This window comes from Puma concolor, chromosome F2 (assembly GCF_028749965.1).
Source record: "Puma concolor isolate L17-30 chromosome F2, mPumCon1.1.hap2, whole genome shotgun sequence".
NCBI lineage: Eukaryota > Metazoa > Chordata > Mammalia > Carnivora > Felidae > Puma > Puma concolor.
The window spans coordinates 18,277,061-18,302,030 of NC_141684.1; the positions used below are offsets into that span (position 1 = coordinate 18,277,061).

A 24,970-nucleotide genomic window follows, 5' to 3' on the forward strand; every position below is an offset into this window, starting at 1 on the left:
CCTCTCGTTAACCCAGAAGATTCAATCTTGGTTAGTCAGGCTGTTACTCTTTTATGATGCGTGCAGTCAGAGTAAAAGCCAACAAGGCTGAAAAATGAGCAAGACAGTGGATGGAAGGTTATGTCAATCTGTAGGATATGTAGGGGGAAGGGGAGAGCAGCCAGAGTTGGAGATAGAATAAAAGTTGCTTTTACTAGAAAAGAAATATTGACTGTAGTTGTTGTGAGGAGGGTCATAAATGAGAGTCTCTTAAGTGTTGTGGGTGACAGCGTGGATGGAAAACAAAATAAGATGTGAGAAACATTGCTGAGGTTGTGGATTAGATATGTTTTAATTTCTCACAAGGAACACAAGTAGTGCTTGGAATTTCTTTTGCCCTTTTTTGGTTTTAGCTTATAAATTGTGCTTTTTTTTATTTGAGAGAGAGAGAGAGAGAGAGAGAAAGTGCGCGTAAGCAGGGTAGAGGGGCGGAGGGAGAAGAGAGAGAGAATCTTAAGCAGGTTCCATGCTCAGAGTAGAGCCCGACATGGGGCTCAATCCTACGACCCTGGGGTCATGAGCTGAGCTGAAATCAAGAATCAGATGCTCAACCAACTGAGCCACCCAGGCACCCCATGTAAACTGTGCTTCTTGAAAGCAAAATCATATGTAGACAGGACCATTTGTATCTCTGGGTTGTGAGGGATACACTCATAGCCAAACAGCCAGAAAACAATTTTAATATTCCTTCCCCATACACAGAATGCCATTTGTATGCTGACGCATGTAGTCTATAAAGGTCAAAGGTCCACAAAAGTCAAAGCTCACTTGTAAGAATCTTTGTGCACTAGATGAGCGTAGGATTCAGGTATGTAAATGAGCAAAATAGAACCATGTGCAGCAGGATGAGGGGAAAAAGAACAGGCAGAGCAAAAGAGGTCAGTATCCAATGAATACAATATGGAATTACTTGGCAGTTTAAACTGTTCACAAGAACTTTGGACCAGGAGAAACAGCAATTTTCAGAGACACAAGGCTTTTTGTAAAATGTACATCAATCCAAACTGAGAAAACTCTGGGGAATCATATGAGTTCTTTTCTCCTTGGTGACTAAGATCTGCAACATGTCCCACTTCTCTGTAAGCCTTAACTAGGAGCTAAACTCCATCCAGACATCTCATGTTATCAGTACTTGCCCCATAGTGCATGTATAATCAGTATTTGGTGAGTAAATAACCTCCTCTCACAAAAACTACTGCCTCCCTCTACCATAATACTATGAGAAATTAAAATGAACCCTTTAAGTGTCTGGCTCCTTAACTAACTTTAAGCTCCATGAGCTCAAGGACAGTATCACATTCATGTTTGGAGTCCCAGTTGGCAGAGTGAGCGCTCAGGCAATGGATTTTGAACTGAACTGAACAAGAAATATACAAAAATAAGCTCTTGCCTGGGTGGAAATAGAGTGGGTAGAGGTACATATAGGCCATCTTCACAGAGCCAGGCAGGAGAGGATTTGCAGGTAGATTGAGGTGAACTCAGTCTTGATGTAAGACCTCACAGTCTAGCAAGTTCTGCTGTTATGAGCAGTGTAGAAATTATGTGGTAACAGTATATGAAATATTATGGTTCCATTCTCTGTGTCATATACTTTTCATAGGTTTTGTCAGAAGACAGTATCGAGTTGCAAATAAGAAGATTATCTGCAGAGTATCTTGTACCTTGAAGTTACTTGGAGGTGAGTCTCAATTTTGTATGGTGACACATGAACCATAAGCAAGAGATCATATTCAGAATAGTTCCTTTGGGAGACTGAAGGTTTATTCTAATAATACTGTGATTGCTCAACATCTTTTAGGAACTTCCTTTAAAAACTTTGAAAAATAATTCTCTTTGTAGGTGAATATTATTTTGAAAACAGGCAAAAGTTATCCACACTTTCGTGTCGTGAATGAATATGTGTTATTAACAAAGTAATGCAGTGTTTTGAAAAGAAAATAAGGCATACTAATGAAATCACTGGTATTTTGGAGTTGCTTGAAATCTGACTGAAATCAGTGCCATTAGAAGTCACAAAAATATCTTTATCAGAACAATACTGTGAAAATATGTAAAATGCTTTCTAGAAGGACTAATTTGGGAAACAACACTCATGTAAATGCATAAGGTCTGGCCTGCTTGTTCCAGAAAAGTCTTGGAACTTTAAAATATGAATCCCATAGGGGCGCCTGGGTGGCTCAGTCAGTTGAACATCCAACTTTGGTTCAGGTCATGATCTCAAGGTTCGTTAGTTCGAACCCCGCATCAGGCTCTGATGCTTGCTGCTGTCCGCGCAGAGCCGCTTTGGACCCCCTGTCTCCCTCTCTCTGCCCTTCCCCAACTTGCACTGTCTCTCAAAAATAAATAGAATATTTAAAAACAAAATAAAATAAAATATGAATACCATATATTTTTCATTTTCCTCTGTGTGCTTTTATAAGGAATGCCAAAGAACAATAAGAGAGAGTAGAAAATAGGAGAAAGCGGTGGAAATTGAGAAATCCTTTGCCAATACCGAGGCACTGACAAGGAGGTTTATGTCAAAATATTTATGGAATTTAGAGAACAACACATGAAATGGTCTCTTAAAAAATGATCTCTAAGTAAAAGGATGTGGGCAGACTTATCAACTTCCTGTGTGAACTTCTATCCTATTGGAGTTTGTGAACCCTACATATAGTAGTCCATCTATTAAATAATTAGATATTTATTAAGACAGCTTAAACCAGAAAGAGAAAGAAATACAGCTCTATCCCTCCCCTGTACACCCATTGGCTAAGTTGTTTGGGCAGTCAGTGCCATGAAATCATTTGCTTGTGAGAAACCACACTGTTTTTTTCTTTCTCAAGTTTAGGTATGAATAAACCACTCTGAAAAAGCTATCTTACACCATTAAACAGTCACTGTCTAGTTACAGGTTAGATCTCTGCCCTCTACTGGAAAATACTATACATGCACCAGAATGTTTCTTATTTCTAAGTTTATGGAAACCATACATCAATATGTTGATCACAAATCACTGTGTTTCCTTATTTAAATATATCCATATCCTTAATATTTATGAAATTCTCTTCTATTCTCAAGTTTTATTATTTTAGCATATCATTAAAAATATGTATTTAAGTACTTCTCTACCACAAGACCTCTTTTTCTGTGCTGGCAGTACAAAGAAATGGAGTGGCGTGGTCCCTGTCCTTTAGACCTGGGTAAACACACATGTGCACACGTGTGTAGATACCATGTGCATAATACAGTAGCCACTAGGCACATGTGAAAACTTAGCATTTGAAATGTGATGGGCCCATATTGTAATGTGCCAAAAGTACAATGTACACACCAGATTTCTAGAATAAAAAATACATTAAATGTTAATTGCTTATTTTGATTACTTTTTGAAATAATATTCTGGGTGTATTGTGTTTCAATATATTGCTAAATTAATTTACCTCTTTATTTTACTTTTTTAAATGCGGCTACTAAAAAATTAATATATATGACTCAAATTTTTGGCTCACATTACATTTCAGTTGGCTAGCACTGTCCTAGAAGCTCTAATTTAAGAAACTGATACAAATACATAACTTACTATATAAACATCAATATGGTATATGTAATAAAAGATTATATTTATATCCGTTAAGCATGTTGAATTTATACATCTCCTAAGAGGGAACTGTTACACTATTATTATCATCATTCATCTGTTATTTTTTTAGATAAGCAAACTAAGGCCAGAGAACTTAAATATCTTGACCAAAGGGGAAAATCCATGATTTGAACCCATGTAGGTGGAATTTGGAAGCTGTGCTTTTCATCACCACACCACATGCAGCTGTAAAGAACATGGATGAGGGTACTTCATTGAAGTGTGGCTTCAGAAATGGCTTTCTGGTGTAGCTGAAATATGAGTTGAATTTTTTTTTGTTTATTTTATTTTTTTTTTTAATTTTTTTTTCCCAACGTTTTTATTTATTTTTGGGACAGAGAGAGACAGAGCATGAACGGGGGAGGGGCAGAGAGACAGGGAGACACAGAATCGGAAACAGGCTCCAGGCTCCGAGCCATCAGCCCAGAGCCTGACGCGGGGCTCGAACTCCCGGACCGCGAGATCGTGACCTGGCTGAAGTCGGACGCTTAACCGACTGCGCCACCCAGGCGCCCCCTGTTTATTTTATTTTGAGAGAGACAGAGAGAGAGCATGAGCAGGAGAGAGGCAGAGAGAGAGAGAGAGAGAGAGAGAGAGGGAGAGAGAGAGAGAGAGAGAGAGGGAGAGGGAGAGGGAGAGAGAGAGAGAGAGAGAGAGAGAATCCCAAGCAAGCTCTCTACTGCCAGTGCAGAGCCTGACATAGGGCTCAAACTCATGAACTGTGAGATCATGACCTGAGCCAAAATCAAGATATGGACACTTAACCAACTGAGCCACCCAGGTGCCCCTGAATCTTTAACAATGAATAGAAGATGGTCAGGTAAACCTCTTTCTTATGTGAAAATAAATCCATAGAAATGAGAATGTTATTTGAGTACATGTACATGAAAGCTGTCCTAAGGATAAAGGAATGGCAAAATCCTTTATCTCTAAAACCTTTGGGCACCCACAGAGGCAATATGAGATGTAAAAAGGAGCAAGAGAAGGGAAGAGGAGGAGGAGGAGGAGGAGGAGGAGGGAGAGAAGGAGAAGCAAAGGAAGAGGAAAAGGTGAAGTATGTGGAAGAGGAGGAGAAAGGAAGAGAAGGAGGGAGAAGGAGGTGATGTCATTGTTGCTCACAGAGAATTTACATTTGGCTGGAAGTGGAAAATTCTAAGCTTTTGCAACTCCATCACTTTATAAATGTAAAACTCAGTAAGTCTATGATTTCTGTGAGTCCCAAAATTGACCTCTTGTTCCAAGTCTAAGGATATTAATTGGCAATCAGTGTGTTTCTAACCCATGGGAGAATCGTCTATGGAAAATAAACTCAATGGTGAATCCCTAGAAAGTTTGCATGTAGACAAACTGAGCCAAAATCAGGACAGTGAGATGCCTGCTTAGTTCAGTATGTGGCACCTTCATGTTTCGGGGATTTTTGGAGATTTCCTGATAATAATAAAGACAAAAGAACATCATTTTGAATGATTTAAAAAGGGAAGCAGTTTCTTGCCTTCTAAATCTCATCTTCCAAGATAAACGCTTGTGTTCAGGTAAGGGGTTCGGGGCAATAAGGAGAGACGAGGGGACACTCTATTAGTTTCTACATGTGTGAGGAAATGTAGATCCTGGCTCTGCTCACTGCCACGGAGATCTGCTGTTTACAACAAGAGAGACGCAGTCTCCGATCATTACCACAAAAGGGGAAGTTAGGACAAATTGCCAGGAAAGAGTCTAAAAACCCAAATGAAGAGGTGGTGTGGGAAAAAAGAAACCGAGGGTTGCGTTTGGATGATGAAATAAGAGCAGGGATGAAGCTGCCATGTGGGTGAGAACGAACTTCTAACCCCATCGGCCAGGTCTTCCTGGAAGGGATGAGCCTGAGTTAAGATTTAAAGAATGAGTAGAACTCAGCCTGGAGAAAAACTGATTTCAAAGGAATAGCAAGTGGTGGAAACGGATGAACAATGACCCGTGTGGAGTCAGAGTGGGGGCTGAGCAGTTGAGCGTGTCTCAAGCATTGAGAGGAAGGAGTGGGAGACAGATAGGAATGAGGTAGGCAAGCTCACTTCCTGGAAGGCCTTTCAGTCCCTTTTAAGCATCTTGGATTTTACCCTTTAGGCAATGGAAATCACCTAATTGTGTTGGGGAGAGTGATGTAGTCGGACTTATATAAAGAGAAAATTTCTGTTTACCTCCTTTTCTTTGTTCTTGCAACGGTTCCTCCATTCCAAACTAGCCCCTCTCCCTATTACTATTTTCCTTTCATCTAATCAAGCGACCTTCAGTTTGTAAAAATACCTATGATTCTATTATTTACTTATCCCAATACAATGGGGTATTTTGGAATTTGCTATTTCCCCACATTGAAACCTACCAACTAATGCTATTTTAGTCGTTGTTCAGTGTAACCTTTTGGAAGCTCTGGTGAAAGTCTTTAAATACTTTTGAACATATTCAGTGAATACTTTCTGAATTTCTTGGGTAAAGGCTAATAAGTGCTAGGTAAGATAGAGGCCAATACTCTTTCTTCCATAGCATCTTAGGACATGGGTTCTCTTCTGCTTCAAGAAAGAAGAGACCAGGAAATTGTCTTAAGAGCAGGCAATAAGCCTTTCATCTTTCTCCTCCATGTTAATCATAGGCATTTAATAATGCAACGTGTATTTTAAAAATAGGAGAATGAATCAGGATCCAATGTCAAATCCTGCCACTTGCTATCTGTATGCTCATGGATAAGATTCTTGATCTTCCAAAATCACCTCCCAGACTGTAGTATTAGAGTAATAATACTAGGTGGCGTCTACTGAATCCTTGCTATGTGCCAGCCACTGGCCTACCTTCAGTGCTTTATACTTATGATAGTACTTACTTAATCCTCACAGGCAGTCAATGCTATATCCTCATTCTTATTTTACAAATGGAAACAATGTGGCATATAGAGAAAGACATTCCTCAAAATCCATGTCAAGAAAGTTGCAAAGTGAGGATTTGAAGCCACCGATTCTGATCCAGAACTCATGCGTTGAAACTACTATATCCCTAAAAACCAAATTGGTTAGGGTTCCACTGATGAACAGGTATGATCTTTGTACATGGAGAGCCGTTGGTTGAATTTAAGTAGTACCATTGTTCGGTTTTATTTTGGGATAAAGCTTGTCAGAGTGTGTAAGGTCTAGCACATAGACATTCCCAGGGAAATGAGTTCTTGTTCATTCCTCCATAAAAAGTAGTGCTGTTCCTCTCTCCATATCCCCACCACGGGAAGGACTTCTAAATAGATCTATTTTCCTCTTCCCATAACCCCCAATGATAAAGAATTAAAGTAAAATGCAAAACTTGTACCAGATGTTCTGTAGTTGTTTTGGCTTGAATGTCCCTTGGTTTCCTGCACATCGCTTATACTTTGATACTGTGTCTTCACGTGTTCACATGCACCCCATCTGAAGTTTCTTGATGAGAAAGGGGATAGGCCCGGCATCAAAGCTAACCTCCTGGCCTCATTTCCCAACTGTTTAATTTCCCTTCCCAAGATTCACAAGAATTTCTTGTGTCAGTGCTCACGTGGTCAAAGACAGATGGAAGAAAAGATGGATGGATTACCACCACACCTACCCAAAGTCCTGAATTAAGCACCGTACCTGAGACTTCCAAATTCTGGCCAGAAGTTTAAAACCAAAAGTGTTTTGACCATCCGTGGTGCTGCCTATATAAACCTAAAATAAACTGTTGATTCAAATAGAAATTGCCAAATGCCTCCCTTGTCTGACACAGTGTAGACTCAATCCAGTGTGGATTCATTACATTTTGGATGATCCACCTATCAGAGAACCTGAAGCAGAGAAATAACTGGTGCAGAAAGAGACCACAGGGGTTTAAGATTCAGGCTAAATAGCAAAGGAAAATGGTTATAAAATAATATAGGCCAAAAGAAAATGTATTATTCATCTTTGCACTAATGTGCTAAGAACAGCAGAAGAATCTTCAGTTTCGATACATGTTATCTCTAACGGTTTTCTAAATCATGTTTCATCCCCTCTCCCATCAGTGATGAGTCCCTAGCATTGCTTCATTTACCTTATAGAAATGTTTGCTACCAAAACTATTTATTTTTATATTGGCTAAGTCTTTTTCTGAGATATATTCTAAACAAATGGTGGCTACTGAGTCTGTCTTCTTCATGTCCTTCCTAGAACAGTATCTACCACATACAGTTTGCTTTTAAAAAATAATATGCTAGGGGCGCCTGGGTGGCATAGTCAGTTAAGCGTCCGACTTCAGCTCAGGTCACGATCTCGCGGTCCGTGAGTTCGAGCCCCGTGTCGGCCTCTGGGCTGATGGCTCAGAGCCTGGAGCCTGCTTCCGATTCTGTGTCTCCCTCTCTCTCTGCCCCTCCCCCGTTTATGCTCTGTCTCTCTCTGTCCCAAAAATAAATAAACATTAAAAAAAAATTTTTTGGGGGGCGCCTGGGTGGCGCAGTCGGTTAAGCTTCCGACTTCAACCAGGTCACGATCTCACGGTCCGTGAGTTCGAGCCCCGCGTCGGGCTCTGGGCTGATGGCTCAGAGCCTGGAGCCTGTTTCCGATTCTGTGTCTCCTTCTCTCTCTGCCCCTCGCCCGTTCATACTCTGTCTCTCTCTGTCCCAAAAATAAATAAACGTTGAAAAAAAAAATTAAAAAAAAATTTTTTTTAATAAAAAAAATAAAAAATAATATGCTAAAAAAATTTAAAAAGATAAAAAATAATATGCTAAATATCTAGTGAGAATGGTATTATGAATCTTACAGTCCTCTACAATCTGGTTCTGGTCACATCTCTGTAAAGCCTTCTATAAATGCACCACGTTCTAGAAACAATAGTGACCCATAAAGTTGCCAGGCTATTGTCTAATATATCCTTAGCTGCCGTTAAGTGGATGCCATGGTCATGAACAAGTGCCTACACATTCTTCACAATTACTCTACAGAAAACCATAAACCGACAGCATGTGCATTGTTATCCTAACTGTACATGAGGAATTGTGGAGCCTAGACATATTAATAAGAATTTTTAGAAATTATACTGTACATGTAAATAATCATATCCACATACATATTTATACTTATATAGTATAACTGCTAGCTCATATATATATATATATACATATATATATATATACATATATATATATATATATATATACACACTCAAATATTGCTCTGCTTTCCAAAGTTCATTTATTTAATCTTTGCACCAAACTTGCGGCTTAAGTGCATTTTTAAATTTGAGACAAAGGAAGTGAAAAGATGTTAAATAAATTGTCTCAATTCACAGGGTTACTCAATGGCAAAACTGGGGTCTGAACTCTGCCTAAGCCCAGGCTCTCATCCGCTACACCCACAGTGTTGTTCTAAGGTTTCTCTAAGCAACTGGCCCCCAGTCACACAGCTGTCACAACAGCTAGACTCTGAACCATGCTTGCCTGGCTTTTTGCTCAACACGAGGCTGCCTTTCCCAATATTCCTATTCTTTGAACTTCAGTGTCACTGAAAATATTAGAGCCGATAAAAGCGTTAAGAGTTGACCTAACCTCATTTCCTCGTTCAGATCACAGATGAAATGCCCACAGAGGGGGAGGGGCTTGGTGAAAGTCACACAGTAGCTCAGGGAAGGAACTGAGTTACTTCTTCACATTCATCACATGCCATCCACCTTGGGATTTCTTTATAACCTGCTTTATAAGTGCTTTTTGTTTCTAAGACTTGCATCTACTAAAAAATAGCAAGTGAGATAGCAGCTCTAAGGGGGAAAAATGTATAATGGCTTCATGAGATGAAAAGAAGTAAATTAATACAAATTACAGTTCTACGTCTTTTTCTTAATTTGTGGTCACATTTATTTATTTATTTTGAGAGGGAGAGAGCACGAGCAGGGGAGTGGCAGAGAGGAAGAGAATCCCAAGCAGGCTCACGCTGTCAGCACAGAGCCCAGCATGAATTGCGAGATCATGACCTGAGCGGAAATCAAGAGTCAAACACTGAACCAACTGAGCCACCCAGGTGCCCTCAGTTTTACATCTTTCAAACAACCCATGCTAGATATCCAGGCAAATCTCCAGCATATTCACACAAACTGGTGAGACAGCATCCATTTATTTACTGGTCTATGCCAGGAGACATTTGTTCTTACAAAGTCATCTATTCATTCAACAATTTTGTGCAAGTTCCTATTGGGTACTGAGAATCAGGCTAAACTTTAAATTCATTTAGACCAGAAGAACTATAGGTATCTCCAACTGCAATATCTTCATATCCATGAGCTCATAGAAGGAACCAAATGTTTGTTGAATACATGGGTGAGTGAGTGAGTGAGTGAGTGAGTGAGTGAGTGAGTGAGTGAATATGAGAAGGTTCTGTGAATATATCCATCAGGGTGCAAAAACACCAGGCTATATCATCAGTGACGTCTCTTTGCATCTCTCCTAGAAGAGACTTTTGAGAGGGTGGCTGGGGTGTGTTTAAATATATAAAATATTGGGGCACTTGGATGATGCAGTCAGTTGATTATCCAACTCAGGCTCAGGTCGTGATCTCATGGTTCATGGGTTCAAGCCCCACATCAAGCTCTGAACTGGCAGTGAGGAGACTTGTTCGGATTTCTCTCTCTCTCTCTCTCTCTCTCTCTCTCTCTCTCTCTCTCTCTCTCCCTCTCTGCTCCTTCCCAACTAGTGCACAAGTGTGTGCATGCACTCTCTCTCTTGCTGTCTCAAAATAAATAAATAAACTTAATAAATATGTAATACAATATTTTTAAATGTTCGGGAAATCTTAACAACTAACAATATGCTTATTGAGCTCTGCTCTTTGTTGCATTATTACTGTTTCACCCGTTATAATGAAGCATTTTTGCTGTGTGGCAAGAAATAAGAATTGACGAGAAGCATGAAAAAGCTGCAGAGACTCCCAAGTCCAAGAAGGCAGAAAGAGAAGCATATTCTTAGCTTTCGTCCACAATAGTTTTCCCTCACAGTTAGCAAAATAAAGAATTGTGGTAGCACTGGTTTTTAAGAAAAATCAAAAAGCAATTCCAAAAAAGGTATTCATAACATTTCTCATCTAACCAGACCTAAGCTTGGCTGGAGCAGCTCTTCACCCACATGAATAGCAATTCTCCCATGGAGCTTTTTATTAGTGATTACCACTCCCCTTATATGTGTATGCTCTTGGCTGTTTTTTTCCCCCCGCATCCAATATGATCAATAAAAATTCAAATGTTATCATGTGCTATGCAATGTACTAACCAACACACTTGCCGTGCGACATATCTTTCTACTCTTTAAAAATAATCATAGGAGCTGAATATTCTTATACCCATTTTCCAGACAAGGAAGTTGCTGCTCAAACAGTTTAAGTAACTTTTCCCAGGCCACAAAAAGCAAATAAATGATATGACCAGGATTTTAAATCCACATGTCTTATTCCAACATCACAGTGCCTCCTATTGTGCTAGATTGCTCCTGTATCTTCCAACACTTCTGCACACATATTGATACCCTGACAACCACAAGCAGAAAAAATTACTGGTAAGCTGTTCCTCATACAAACATACCTGATAAGTTGGGTCATTGTCAGCTCCTGCGTTGAGAGTTGTGTGATTTTTGGCTATTGCACGGCTCAGTGGCTCAGTGTTTCTTCTTGCCCTGCACCAGCAGTTTAACGATCTCCATATGTTCAGGAGCTCACAGAAAGGGAATTGAGAACAGCTTGATTAGCATAGTACGGGTGTTGGGTAAACTGCTGTCTTAGTTGAAGATATTTTTCTTCATGTTACTCAGCGTGAAGTCTCTCCACAATTCATCAGTTAACACCATGGCTCCTTAGTGACCAAGCACTAAATCTTGGGTTTCAACCCCTTTGGGAATGTTTCACTTACTGATAGTAATCAAGAAGCATTTATTGAGCACCTGCTGTGGGAAAGCCCCAATAGGGAGTTACAAAGAATTATGAGACTATGCAACTTTTCCTCAAAAAATCCAATAGCTACTTAAGGAAAAATGGAAAACTATCAATACAATAGTGGAGAATTAAATTTAGAAGTCAGGGTGAGAAGATACTAGGATGTTATTTAAAATTGACAGTAAAATGAAAACCAAAGTCACTAGGTGCAGAAGAACTTCAGATGTGTTCTCATCACTGGGCTCAGACAGCCAGTGAGCGATTCTTGGAGGAGGGAAGACTTCATACAAACTGAGTTGAGATTGTACTGGGTGTACTAGATGAAGAGATAAGGGCAGGAAAGAGAATCATGTGAGGTCTGTTTCTATAGAACCGACGTGATTGTACAATTTTCCCACTTTTTTGAAACAATGGACAAATGAAATATACTGTTTTAATTGGCTTATAAAGTTAATCTTGGGTTGCCTGGGTGGATGAGTCAATTAAGCCTCTGAACTCTTGATATCGTCTCAGGTCATGATCTCAACATTCACAAGTTCAGCCACACTGACAGTGTGGAACCTGCTTGGGATTCTCTCTCTTTCCCTCTCTCTCTGCTTCTCCCCCACTCACTTTCTCTCTTTCTCAGAATAAACAAACTTTTAAAAAAACCCATAATCTTTATTTCACATAAACTTTAAAAATACCTTGCTGACAGTCATTCAGTCAGAGGTTAAAGATACAAAAGACAACTATTTCTGCCCTTAAGAAGCATATACTCTAGTAGGGGAGGAAGAAAAAAATACATGATTTTAGTAGAATGTTAAGTAGTGTTAAAATACAGATGTGTAACTCTGCCTATTAAAGAAATAAATTCCAGAAAGTATTTGAGAGAATTTCAAAGAGGAAATCTGAAACTACAGGTTCTAGGGAAAGAAATAGCAGTTTTGTTTTTTGAATAAGAGTATGAAGCATATTGTACTATAAAATCATGAAAGTCATTGGTGACATAGAAGGGAGATTGATCTTTATTTGTGAGGCAGTAAAAAACCTTTGGTTATTCGGGGTCTTTGGCTCTTTGGGGAATAAATCCCACTTGATCGTGGTGAATGATTTTTTTGAATGTATTCTTGGACTCAGTTTGCTAATATTTTGTTGAGGATTTTTGCGTATGTGGTCATCAAAGATATTGGCCTGTAGTTCTCTTTTTTGTAGTGTGTTTATCTGATTTTGATATTAGGTTAATATTGGTCTCATGGAATGAATTTGGAAGCTTTCCTTCCTCTTATATTTTTGAAATAGTTGATAAGAATTTAAATCTGCTTTAAATATTGGTAGAATTCACCTGTGAAGCTGTCTGGTCCTGGACTTTTGTTTGTTGGGAAGTTTTTTGATTATGGATTCAATTTCATTGCTGATAATTAGTCTGTTCAAATTTTCTATTTCTTCCTGATTCCATCTTGGGAAGTTACATGTTTTTAGGAATTTATCCATTTCTCTAAGTTGTCCATTTTGTTGGCATAAAATTGTTCATAATATTCTCTTGTAACCCTTTATACTTCTGTGGTGTTGGGTGGTACTGGTTGTTATTGCATTTCATTTCTGATTTTGTTTATTTGAGTCCTTTTTGTTTGTTTGTTTTTGATAACTATGGTAAAAGTTTATCAATTTTGTTGATCTTTTCAAAGAACCAGCTCATAATTTCATTGATCTGTTCTATTGTTTTTTTAGTTTCTTTTTCATTTATTTCTGCTCTAATTTTTATTATTTCCTTTCTTGTACTGTTTTGGGTTTTGTTTGTCCTTCTTTTTCTAGCTCCTTTAGGTATAAGGTTAGGTGGTTATAGCTGAGATTTTGTTAGTTCCTTGAGGTAGTCCTATATTGCTATAAACTTCCCTCTTAGAACAGCTTTTGCTGCACCCAAAGATTTTGGACAATTGTGTTTTTGTTTTTATTTGTCTCTATGTCTCTTTTGATATCCTCTTTGATTCTTGGTTCACCCATTCATTGTTTAGTAGCATGTTATTTAACCTCCATGTATTTGTGTTCTTTCCAGATTTTTTTCTTGTAGTTGATTTCTAGTTTCATGGTGTTGTGATCTGAAAAGATGTATAGTATGACTACAGTCTTTTTTAATTTGTTGAGACTTGTTTTATGGCCTAACATGTGAACAATTCTAGAGAACATTCCATGTGCTCTTGAAACGATGGTGTGTACCACTGTTTTGAGATGAGATGTTCTGAATATATGTTAGATCCATCTGGCCCAATGTATCATTCAAAGCTACTGTTTCCTTGTTAATTTTGTTTGGATGATCTGTCCATTGATATAAGTAGGTTGTTAAAGTCCCCTACTATTATTGTATTACAATCAGCTACTTCCCTGATGTTTGTTAATAGCTGCTTTATGTATTTGGGTGCTTTCATATTGGGAGCATAAATATTTACAATTGTTGTATCTTCTTGTTAGATTGTTCCCCTTATGATTATATAGTGTCCTTCATCATCTCTTGTTACAGTCTTTGTTTTAACGTCCATTTTGTCTGATGTAAGTATTGCCACCCTAACTTTCTTTTCACTTCCATTTGCATGATAAATATATTTTTATCCCTTCATTTTCAATCTGCATGTGTCTTTAGGTTTGAAATGAGTGTCTCATAGGCAGCATATAAATGGGTCTTGCTTTTTTATCCATTCAGTCACTCTATGTCTTTTGATTGGAATGTTTAGTCCATTTACATTCAAGGTAACTACTAATAAGTATGTATTTATTGCCATTTGTTACTTTTTTATGGTTATTTTAGTATTTCGTCTCTCTTCCTTTCTTGTCTTGATCTCTTCTCCCACAGTTTACTGCCTTTCTTTAGTGATATACTTGGATTCCTTTCTGTTTATTTTTTTCATATCTACTACCAGTTTTTGATGTGTCATTACCAATTAGCTTATATATAACATCTTATGCATATAGCAGTTTATATTAGTTTGATGGTCCCTTAAGTTAGAAACCATTCTTAAACCACTAAATTTATATTCTTCTCCCTGCCATGTTTTAAGTGTATAGTGTCATACTTTACATCCTTTTATTCTGTGAATCCCTTCACTGAATTTTATAGATACACTTAATTTTACTGCTTTTGTTCTTCCTACTTTTCTTACTCCTGCTTATGATCTTTCCTTTCCACTCAAAAAGTTCCCTTCAATGTTCCTTATAAGTCTGGTTTAGTAGTGATGAATTCCTTTAACTTTTGTTCGTCTGAGAAACCCTTTTTCTCTCTTTCTATTCTCAATGATAGATAGCCTTGCTGGATATTCTTCACTGCAATTTTTTTCAGCACTTTGAGTATATCATGCTACTACCTTCTGGCCTGCAAAGTTTCTGCTGAAAAATCAGCTGATAGCCTTATGGGGTTTCCCGTGGATGTAACTATTTTCTTTTCTATTGCTGCTTTTAAAATTCCCACTACTTTTTGCCATTTTAATTGCTATGTGTCTTGGTGTGGCCTTCCTTGGGTTGATTTTGTTATGGGCTCTCTGTGCCTCCAGGATCTGGATTTCTGTTTCCTTGGTGGGCTTTAATGGAAGAGGTCCATTTTTCTTGTTCACTGTATACCAAACCTCTTTCTTTGTGAAAAGCCCCACCCTTTCAAGATCCTATCTCTTTCAATACAGTGGGTGAGGGGCTCCAGATTATGAATGATTCTGATGATTCTCCAATAGGAAGATAACATTTAGTTCCCCAAATTCATAGTGTTGTGGAAATATAAGAAATGTTTGGCTCAGTTCAGTTTTACTTCTACCACTTAGTTTAGCAAGTTACTTAATTTCAAAGAGGTTCAGCTTTCTCATTCACAAATTAAAACATAATATTACTTACCTAAAATGCTGTTGTAATTAGAGTCAGATGAGATTAAAATATAGAAAAGACTATGCATAGCAGGAAGTCAGTAAATGATAGTACTTAAATAGTAATTTTCACAGATGCTGCTACTATTGTCTATAAATTATAATGGATATTTTAGCCAATATCACTGAGGGCATTGAATTATTTCCCTACCTTGCCTACCTTTGTTGATAAAGTTTCCTGTGTCTAGAATGCCTATTTCTTATTGTACATACCACTAAAATCTTCCTTATCCTTTAAGGAGCCATCTTTCTGAACTTCTTGTTTTCTTCAAAAGCAATTTCATGATTTAAAGGTGCTAAAACACCCAGGTTTGATTCTCTGTAACGCTTTTCTTCTTTTCTTGTTTAATTTCTTCTTTAATTCATTATTATAAGAACCCTACTAAGCAGGCATAAGAATGTTATTAAAGCAAGTTTGTGAATTCATTTAATTTGAACATGATATGAAGCAGTGGAAAAACTGGAGAAAATTTACCTTGACAATAATGCAGAGATGTCATGTGTGGTTTTTTGTTTGTTTTTTGTTTTTTTGTTTTTTGTTTTTTTTTTTTAGTTTTTCCCAAATCTCTGTATTGAAAGATTTTACCAAAGATGTATGGGGAAAAAATTTAAAGGAAGCCTTGGGTTAAGTATGTTCCTATATAAATTCAAGCATCCCCCCCTTCCAAACTGCAAAAAAGTATTTATTATCATCAAACTAAAATTCTGAGTCATCCAAACACTTGGGCTGAAATCAAAGTTTAGAGACAAATGCAAAACATCTTTGAGCAGTGCAGCAATAATCAATAAGACTTGATAGTTGATTCCAAGATGTGAGAGCTATTGAAGCCAGAACTTGAAGAAAGTCCTTTTCTTGGCAGAAGACGTAAGCAAAGATGACACAGTGGGAGTCCTCCAAGAAGCTCTGCTGTTGCTGCAAGCAGATCTCACCTAAGCTTTATCATCACTCCAAGGAACATAGGCTTTATTTCTAGGGCCAACCCAGATGGAAAAAAAAAAGATCTATTAAAACATTCTCTCCTCACTATAGAGAGGCCTAAAAAATGCATTCAACCAAGTGACACAGGGAGTTGGCTCAAGGGAGAAATTTGATAGTGTAATCCCAGATACTGGGGAAATAACTTTCAGTACAGAGCTGATTTTTTTCCAAGTGACCTATATGACACTAATGTGGGATGAGTCATGAGAAAGTGGACTTGGCTGGAGAATTGACCAATGACAATTTAAACTAGCCTAATATTTTTAAGTGCCTCATCCAAATTCTGATATATGCCCCCTAACCCTACTATTAGAATCCCCCTCCCCCTCCCAGAAACAGAATGTCCTTATCTTGTCCCAGGAAGGTGAGGAAACTCACCTCAACATGCCTACTTTGTGTTTCATGTTTTCTACCCACTTACTCTTAGAAAAATCAGACTTTTCTGGGGCACCTGAGTAGCTCAATTGGTTAAGCGCCCAACTTCAGCTCAGGTCATGGTCTCGCAGTTCATGAGTTCGAGCTCCACTGTCACACCAAGTCTGCTTCAGATCCTCTGTTTCCCTCTCTCTGCCCTCCCCTACTCATGCTTTTTCCTCTCTCTCTCTCAAAAATAAAATAAACATTAAAAAAGTAAAGAAAATAAGATTTCTCTGTGTCTACTTTCTTCATGGCATTAGGAGGTGTCTTGTTAGATAATTATCCAGATCAATAGACTTTGGAAAAAATTTATATTTTAAATTTTATATTTAAAATATACTTAAATATTTTAAAATTTAAAATTTAATATTGAATATATTGAATATGTTAATAGCCAAATAGGTTATGCATGTATCAGGAATTTCATGTCCCCTAACTCATGCCTATAGTTTTGTTAGTTATTTATATCTCAGTTTCATACAGAAAGCATCTGAGGATGCTATCTATAGTTATCATAGGACCATCATATAGTATCACTGTCACATATTGATTTGCCAGTTGCTGAGACGTATGACAAATTATGTTCCCTAGGTATTTCCAGCACTAAGGGAAGTCCTTGGAAGGAATATTTAGGTCAGAAGTCCTCTTGGAATTCCTTTTATTCTTTGCATAAATATCCCTGCAGAAGTTCTCTGCTATATCTAAAAGTATTAGTAGCAACCAGTACAATTTTCTGAGTACCTCCTAAGAACTGGACACTTATTTGAAAAATCTCTGGATCTTGATGATTATGGAAATAACCTCAAAGATCTTGTTTTCCAAGATCAGTTAACCAGAGAGTGGCACAGAGTGAAGTGAAATTAGGTTCTAACCATCTCCCAGTCCTTGTTCTCTATCATAGCTCATCCAGGGGATTTTTGCTTTGGTTATACCCCCATAGTGGCACAGCCTTATCAGTAAGTCATCAAAAGCCTGAGAAAGTCCTTAAACTGATCATCAGATAGTTCCCATATCCTAGGCTAGAAATTAAGGTGTCAGTTGGCAGATACCTTTGTAAGTTATCTGGGAGTGATTGTAGCTGCACATGGTTGGAACCCAAGGTCAGGCCAGGAACAAATAATCTCAAGTAGGTAAGGTTGTAGGAGAGACCTCCTAATACTCAGGGAGTACCTCCAGATGGATAGGGAATCATTATGAGTAGAAAAGCATTATTTAGGAGATATGTATGAACCACTTAGTGTCAACATGAAATTGAATGAGGCAATTGAATGGAGGTAGGGGTGTGGAGGATCTTATTTTTTCAGCCTTTTTTCACTGAAATTTTTCTTAATAACAATTAAAATGTAAAATCCACTGAATCAATACTCATACAACAGAAGCCCCAAACAAAATGCATATGAAAATTAATATATGTGACTACAATGGAATATATATTATAAAAACGTTGTCCATAGGTGTGTGGGGGAGGAGTTGTTATTTCTAGTTTTATACTTTTTAAGCCTATGCCCATTACTTTCACTGTTATGATTGTGTTTTTTCTTACTTTATAAAATATCTTATGCCATTAATTTATTTATAATATTAATGTGAAAAAAACAGTGAAAATCCCGCAATAAGAAAAAGTCTTAACGAACTTAAGTGTCACGAAATATGGAAAAAAACTAGTTTTATTTCAAGTTTTTTTTTATTTCTTCATGGTCATAATATATTACTCATGAACTTTATGCTATTTATTTATTTATTTATGTATTTACTTTCTTATTTTCCACCAAAGTTGACATGAGAGAGGAGTCAGGAAATCAACCAACTAAAAAAATTACAAAAGAAGAAAAAAATTGTAACATCGGTTCTAAAATTAAGTAATGAAAGCCATCAAGATCTAATAAAAAACTTTCAGACTGATGACCCTGCCTTACCTCAACCAGTTAATATAGAGCTAAAGTTACCAAAAATGTTCTTGCCCTTTTCTCCACTAAGCCTACAAAGAAAACGGAACGCATCTGTAGTTGTTAATGAAATTGAATCACTAAGTAGGATTCAGCAGAATTTGAAAGCGTGAATGGGGAATAATTCAGAGCAGAGAAAGTGGAAACAGAGTAGGATACCAATGAGAAAGGAGCTGATTGCTCCCACAGAAACCACTCAAACCTTAGGGAATAAGGCAAAGCAAAATAAAAATTTTAAAATGACAGGCCGGGACAACTAATTGGGAACTTTAAAAAACAAGGTAAAGAAGAGATTCCAAAAGCTTCCAGAAAGGAAATAAATACAACCTTATCACATGTAAAGTGTCTGACGAATTAACAAAGAATATTGTAAAAGAACAGCATCATGTGAAGGATAACAGAAGCTGAAAGGTGATGAACAGATACTTTCAAAGTTCTGATTAAAAATAAATCTCCACCTAGAATTCTAGACCCACCCAAACTAACAACTAAGAGTAAAGATAGAAGAAAAAATATTTTCAGAAGAGTGAAATATCAAAAATATAACCTTCTTTGACTCTTTCTCAAGAATCTACTCAAAGAAAATGTCTCAATATATAAGTGAATAAATCAAGAAAGAAAGAAAAAATAACACGTGAGCCTGTTTCTACAGGCAACCGAAAACAGATTAAAAGTGAAAGCTCTTCCTAAAACACTCGAGGGAATTCCCAAAACAACAGCAGTATGGCAGGCATAGACAAAACCAAATCCAGTTTGGAACAGATTAAGGGGGACTCCAGAAGATACCTCCAGGAAAAAAAGGAACCGGTAGATTATGTAGCTGGTTTGCACTTTGTGACAACTTCTATTGAGAGACACTTTTTAGAGCTTATTTTAGATGTTGGAAGATCTAGCCAAATGCTCACACAATGAGAAAATTATGCAATAATAAATATTGGAGAAGGAGTTTGAGAAACAGTTCAAGGAGGGGGAAAATGTTATCCTAGGAACCACTTGGTTCAGCAGTGAAAAACTAATGTTTATATAGTCAGAGTAACAAAGTTATGGAATACAAATTTAACCAATACTTTAAAGTGCATATACTGGGGCACATGGGTGGCTCAGTCAGTTAAGCGTCCTGCTTTGGCTCAGGTCATGATCTCACGGTTTGTGAGTGTGAGCTGCACATCAGGGTCCATACTGATGGTGCTGAGCCTATTTGGGATTCTCTCTTTCTCTCTCTCTCTCTCTCTCTCTCAAAATAAATAAATAAACTTTAAAATAAATAAATGAAGTGCACATATTGGTAAAATGGCAGGAAAGAAAGGAGAGGAATTAAAAACTCATCTTTTTTTAGTTGGAGGTAGTTAATATTTAAAGTTGCTGAATCAAGAGATGGCAATATACAAATACTTATTTGAAGTGTGGAACTCAAAAGACAGTAACCCTAATGCCCAGATGTACAGGATATTCTTCAAATTGTGTATTTTCATTAAATTATTTATCAATACAGGTGGAAAAGGCAAGAATAATATTTATAGTATATTTTTAAAACAAAGCAACAAACTATATATAATATGTATGTAAAAGGTTCTACAAAGAAAAAGTAGGAAAAGTACATGCCAGATTATCAACATTATTTGCCAATAGGAAGAAAAGATGTAGTGACTTTCATTTTTAACTTTTTTTTTTTACATTTGAATTGGAACTTTAAATTTTTTTTTTTAAGGTTTATTTATTTTTGAGACAGAGAGCATGAATGGGGGAGGGTCAGAGAGAAGGAGACACAGAATCCGAAACAGGCTCCAGGCTCCGAGCTGTCAGCACAGCGCCCGACACGGGGCTCGAACTCACAAAACTGCGAGATCATGACCTGAGCCTAAGTCGGCCGCTTAAGCAACTGAACCACCCAGGTGCCCCTGAATTGGAACTTTAGAGAGACTGTGTATTACTTTTGTTGTTAGAATTTTTATTGGACTTTATAGAAAAAATAAGGAGGGGAAGAAAAGTAACCAGCAGAATCTCCTAAGAGTAGAAAGGGAAGATTAATCCCGAGACACAGGGCATAACAGATGAGCTATGTTTGGACTCTGGCAAATGAAACAGAGGACTTGATATTGCCCAGCGATTGTGCAGGAAGAGGCTCAAATGCAGAAACACTGATGTTGTCACCTCTCTCCTGTTAAAGTTCATACATCCTTATTGAGTTTCTGTGTCTCGGGCCTTGTGGTTGGTGCTAAGGAAAAAAGTTAAGGCACGATATCTGTTCTAAGGAATCCAAAGTCAGACTAAGAGAAGTAAACATGTATAAACAAATGTAATGCCATGTAATTCCATTCTCTTAGACTGCTTGAGAAGTTGTAAAGATACCGGATATTGTTAATGGTAATAACACCCAGTGTTTACTAAGCACATGAAATAATTATACAGAATAATTAATGTCTTTTATCCCTCCTAAGAAATCTCTGAAGTGAAAACTTTTGTCATCCCATTTTCTAGATAAAGAAATGGAGGTTTATAGATGTTGAATAATTCACTCAAGGTCAAGACCTAAACTCTAGTAATCAAGTATGTCTCAGAAGCCCATGCTCTTAAACTCTACCTCTACTGTCTTGCTGATTCCAAACATTTTTTTTAAGTTTATTTATTTATTTTGAGAGAGACAGAGACAGCACTAGCAGGGGCGGAATGGGGCGGGGGGGGGGGGGGGAGAGAGAGAGAGAGAGAGAGAGAGAGAGAGAGAGAGAGAATCCCAAGCAGGCTCCGCACAGTCAGCACAGAGCCTGATGTGGGGCACGAACTCATGAACTATGAGATCATGACCTGAGCTGCAACCAGTAGTCTGATGCTTAACCAATTAAGCCACCCCAGGCTCACCTGATTCCAAACATTTTTAAGTACCCTGGACTTATTTGGTTAATTCTGTGGCAAACAGGAGGAATATTATCCGATCCATTGTTTTTTAATGAAAAACAAGACAAAAGATGAACTTTAGGACTGAAGAAGTCACTCAAGCAAGACCCAAGATGGGATTACAAAAGCAAGACTCTTATCTCAAGACTTTTCTCCCTGTCACCCTACTCTACCCCCTCACTCCCTTCCTCCTGCTTTTACTGAGGAGAAGACTCCACAGTTTGTTTTCCTTTCTAAGCCAAAAATAGGAATTTGATTCCAAATCCAAGGTTTTCCTACCTGGTTGATATCCTTCATGATTTCCATAGATGTAGGTTTTGAGGGCTTCTGTAGAACCCCGAAAGGGGTCATTTTGAAAGAAAGACTTAACTTAGGATGTGCTAACGTGCGGCCTGTGCTTTCTCACCCAGCACAGGGGGAAATGGACAGCCTGAAGCATGTCACAGGGGCGAAAGGGAGAACGTAAATAATGTCACCCATCATGTAATACGGTTCAGGGGAAGAAATGAGGTCAAGTCATTAAAGAGAAGATGAGATCATTATGCTTTAACAAGGCAAACTGTGGCCAGAGGAAGACAGTAATGAAAAGTGGACAAGGATACTGGAAGCCAGTATGTGAAGCCCAGGGGGAAAACAGAGCTTTCTAATCGAAACCATACTCCCAACTCCGGAAATGGAGGCTCAGCTCTCAGGCAGTACTGCAAGGGTGAGTGAGATTATAGACACAGGAAGCGAACCGAGGAAGCTGTAAATACAGTGAAGGGGCAGAGGACGGCACGTGGCCTGAAGAAGCACCCCGTAGTTGGGGAAACAGGAGACAGCTCTGAAACAAAGCTGAAGCAAAGCAAAAGTGCGTCCCGAGAGTCAACGCTGGAAATTCAAAATCCCAATGCTAAGCCTATAGGAGAAAATCAACCTGGGAAGGAAATGTCAGATCATAAGAGGGGAAGAGGAAGAGGTTAATAGAGAAAATATTTCAGTTTGCCTCTGACGGTGTTGAACTGAAGTGTGTGGAAATCCACATGTGCTGAGGGAGATGGTTCTCAAGTGTTCATGTGAAACTCAAAACCCTCTTGATGTTCTGCCTGGAGAATTCTGTATTTCCTTGGTTTGACCTACAGCCATGCAAACTGCCCGAGGACCTTGAGCTGAGGGCCTGAGACTCAGGTTTCCCTAAAAGCCTTTAGAACTTTCAAAGAACCTACTGTACTTGCAATGCCTCCCCCTGCTTCCACACCCACACGACCTCCAGCACCATTCCTGCAGCGACGCACCTCTTCCTTGATGTGGAGAAGTAAGAGGAGGTCTGGTAAAAAGTTTTCAAGCAGCTAAGACCTCCAGCTGATTGATTTGATGAGACAAGCATGAGCAGAATCCATCAGGAAAGATGATACCACTGGTCAAACCACTGCAGGAGTAGAGGAGAGGAGATTTCTAGGAATGAAAATAATTTAAAAATAAAATGTGTACTAGTCATAGCTATGCTCCTAAAGGATACATTTAGTTCTTTGTTTTACCTGCTTGTCCTGCTAATGTAAGAAAGAGCAAAATGACTGTTTTAGATTTGACACCTTACCGTCCCCTAAACACTCTATGCAAAATAACTATGCGTGCAAAACACTTTCTTTTAAAGGAAACGTTGAAATGGAAGGCAACTGTAACATTGTTTCAGAATCTCCACTGCTCATTTTGAGACTCGAACAAATTTCTACTTTTGCACTTGTTCCTCCATTCTGCCATCAGGTATTAACGGATTAAGAGGCTAAGCACTGTGCTGAGCACTGGGGTTTGGCAGTAAACAAGCAGACAGGGTCCCTGTCACTTTACATTTTTGAAGGGAGACAGACAGACATACAACAAACTGCTTACAGTTGTAAGTGCTAATGGGAAAAATTGGGGTCTCCTGTGAAGACAGTGGGTGACAGGACACATGAGCTAAAGGAGAGAGGGAGACTCAGAAATCGTCCATAAGGCAGGGGCATTGTATCTGAGACTCAAAACTGACTATGTGTTGTTGGCTATCCCGAAGGTAGAGAGCAGCTCCTACATAGGTTTGTGGCAGAAAAGAGCAGATGCCATTTTTATGAAAACTATGAGTAACTAAGGGAGGGCTATAAGGAAAAGGAATGGATGGCAGGCAATGCAGACACTTGTAGGCTTTTGAAAGGCTTTGGACTTTAGCCTAATACCATCATTAAGTGATGATATTTTAACGAGGGAAGTCAAAAGTTCTAATTGTTCTTTTTTTAATGTTTATTTATTTTCAGAGAGAGAGCACAAGTGGGGAGGGGAGGGGCAGAGAGAGAGGGAGAGAGAGAATCCCATGCAGGCTCCACACTGTCAGCACAGAGCCTGGCTCAAAACTTGATCTCAAGATCTTGAGATCATGACTTGAGCCAGTATCAAGAGTTGATGCTCAATAGACTGAGCCACCCAGGCACCCCTAGAATCATTCTTAAATGATGCAGCAAAATCCTATTCCTCCTTCCATGTTAATTACCAATTCTGCTGCTTCTGAGACTTTTCCGCAGACCTTCCAGGAGAAAAAGTCTGTCCTTTATGCTCACAGAACATTCTATTTGTAGTACTATTGTTTCACGTTACCACCGCTTGCCTTTAGAAGTTTATGCCTTGCCTTTAGACATTTATGGGGTGTCTGGGTGGCTCAGTCCATTGAGCATCTGACTTCAGCTCAGGTCATGATCTCACCATTAGTGGGTTTGAGCCCTGTGTCAGGCTCTGTGCTGACAGCTCAGAGCCTGGAGCCTGCTTCAGATTTTGTGTCCCCCTCTCTCTCTGCCCCTCCCCTGCTCATGCTCTCTCTCTCAAAAATAAACAATAAAAGTGTTTTTTAAAGAAAGATTAAGACATTTACCAGCACAAATACATATGTTTGTATATATTTCAAGCTCTCTGATTATAGAAATTGTCTTTTATGTCCCAGGACCTCCCCACAAAAGGCTTGAACATGTATATCACCATTTATTTTTATGTTTAGCATCTCTCCCCCACTAGATGATTTTCTGGAAACAGAAGCCCATCTTATGTTTGTATCCCAGCATCTAACTGAATGTCTGATACAGAGAAGACACTTGATAAGTGTTAGTGGAATCAATGAATGGAACTGGTCTCCTTTTCTGCCATCCCCGAGAATATGAAATTTCAGCACTCCCGGATCTACCTGCTAACTGACTCATCTTCCCTTTCCATGTCATATTTCTTTCTCTACCTCTAAAATCCAGACTTTCTTCAATCATAAAAGCTGCCAATAAACTAAA

At 38.4% G+C, this 24,970-nt stretch overlaps 1 long non-coding RNA gene across 1 annotated transcript in view; it reads left to right on the forward strand.

Annotated features, from left to right (window-relative positions):
- LOC147571865 (uncharacterized) overlaps positions 1-24,970 on the forward strand; it is a 107,639-nt gene that overhangs the window by 9,480 nt on the left and 73,189 nt on the right. Inside the window, exon 2 of the long non-coding RNA XR_015246853.1 lies at positions 1,640-1,717. This is a non-coding gene — a long non-coding RNA (uncharacterized LOC147571865). The remainder of the gene's footprint in view (positions 1-1,639; positions 1,718-24,970) is intronic.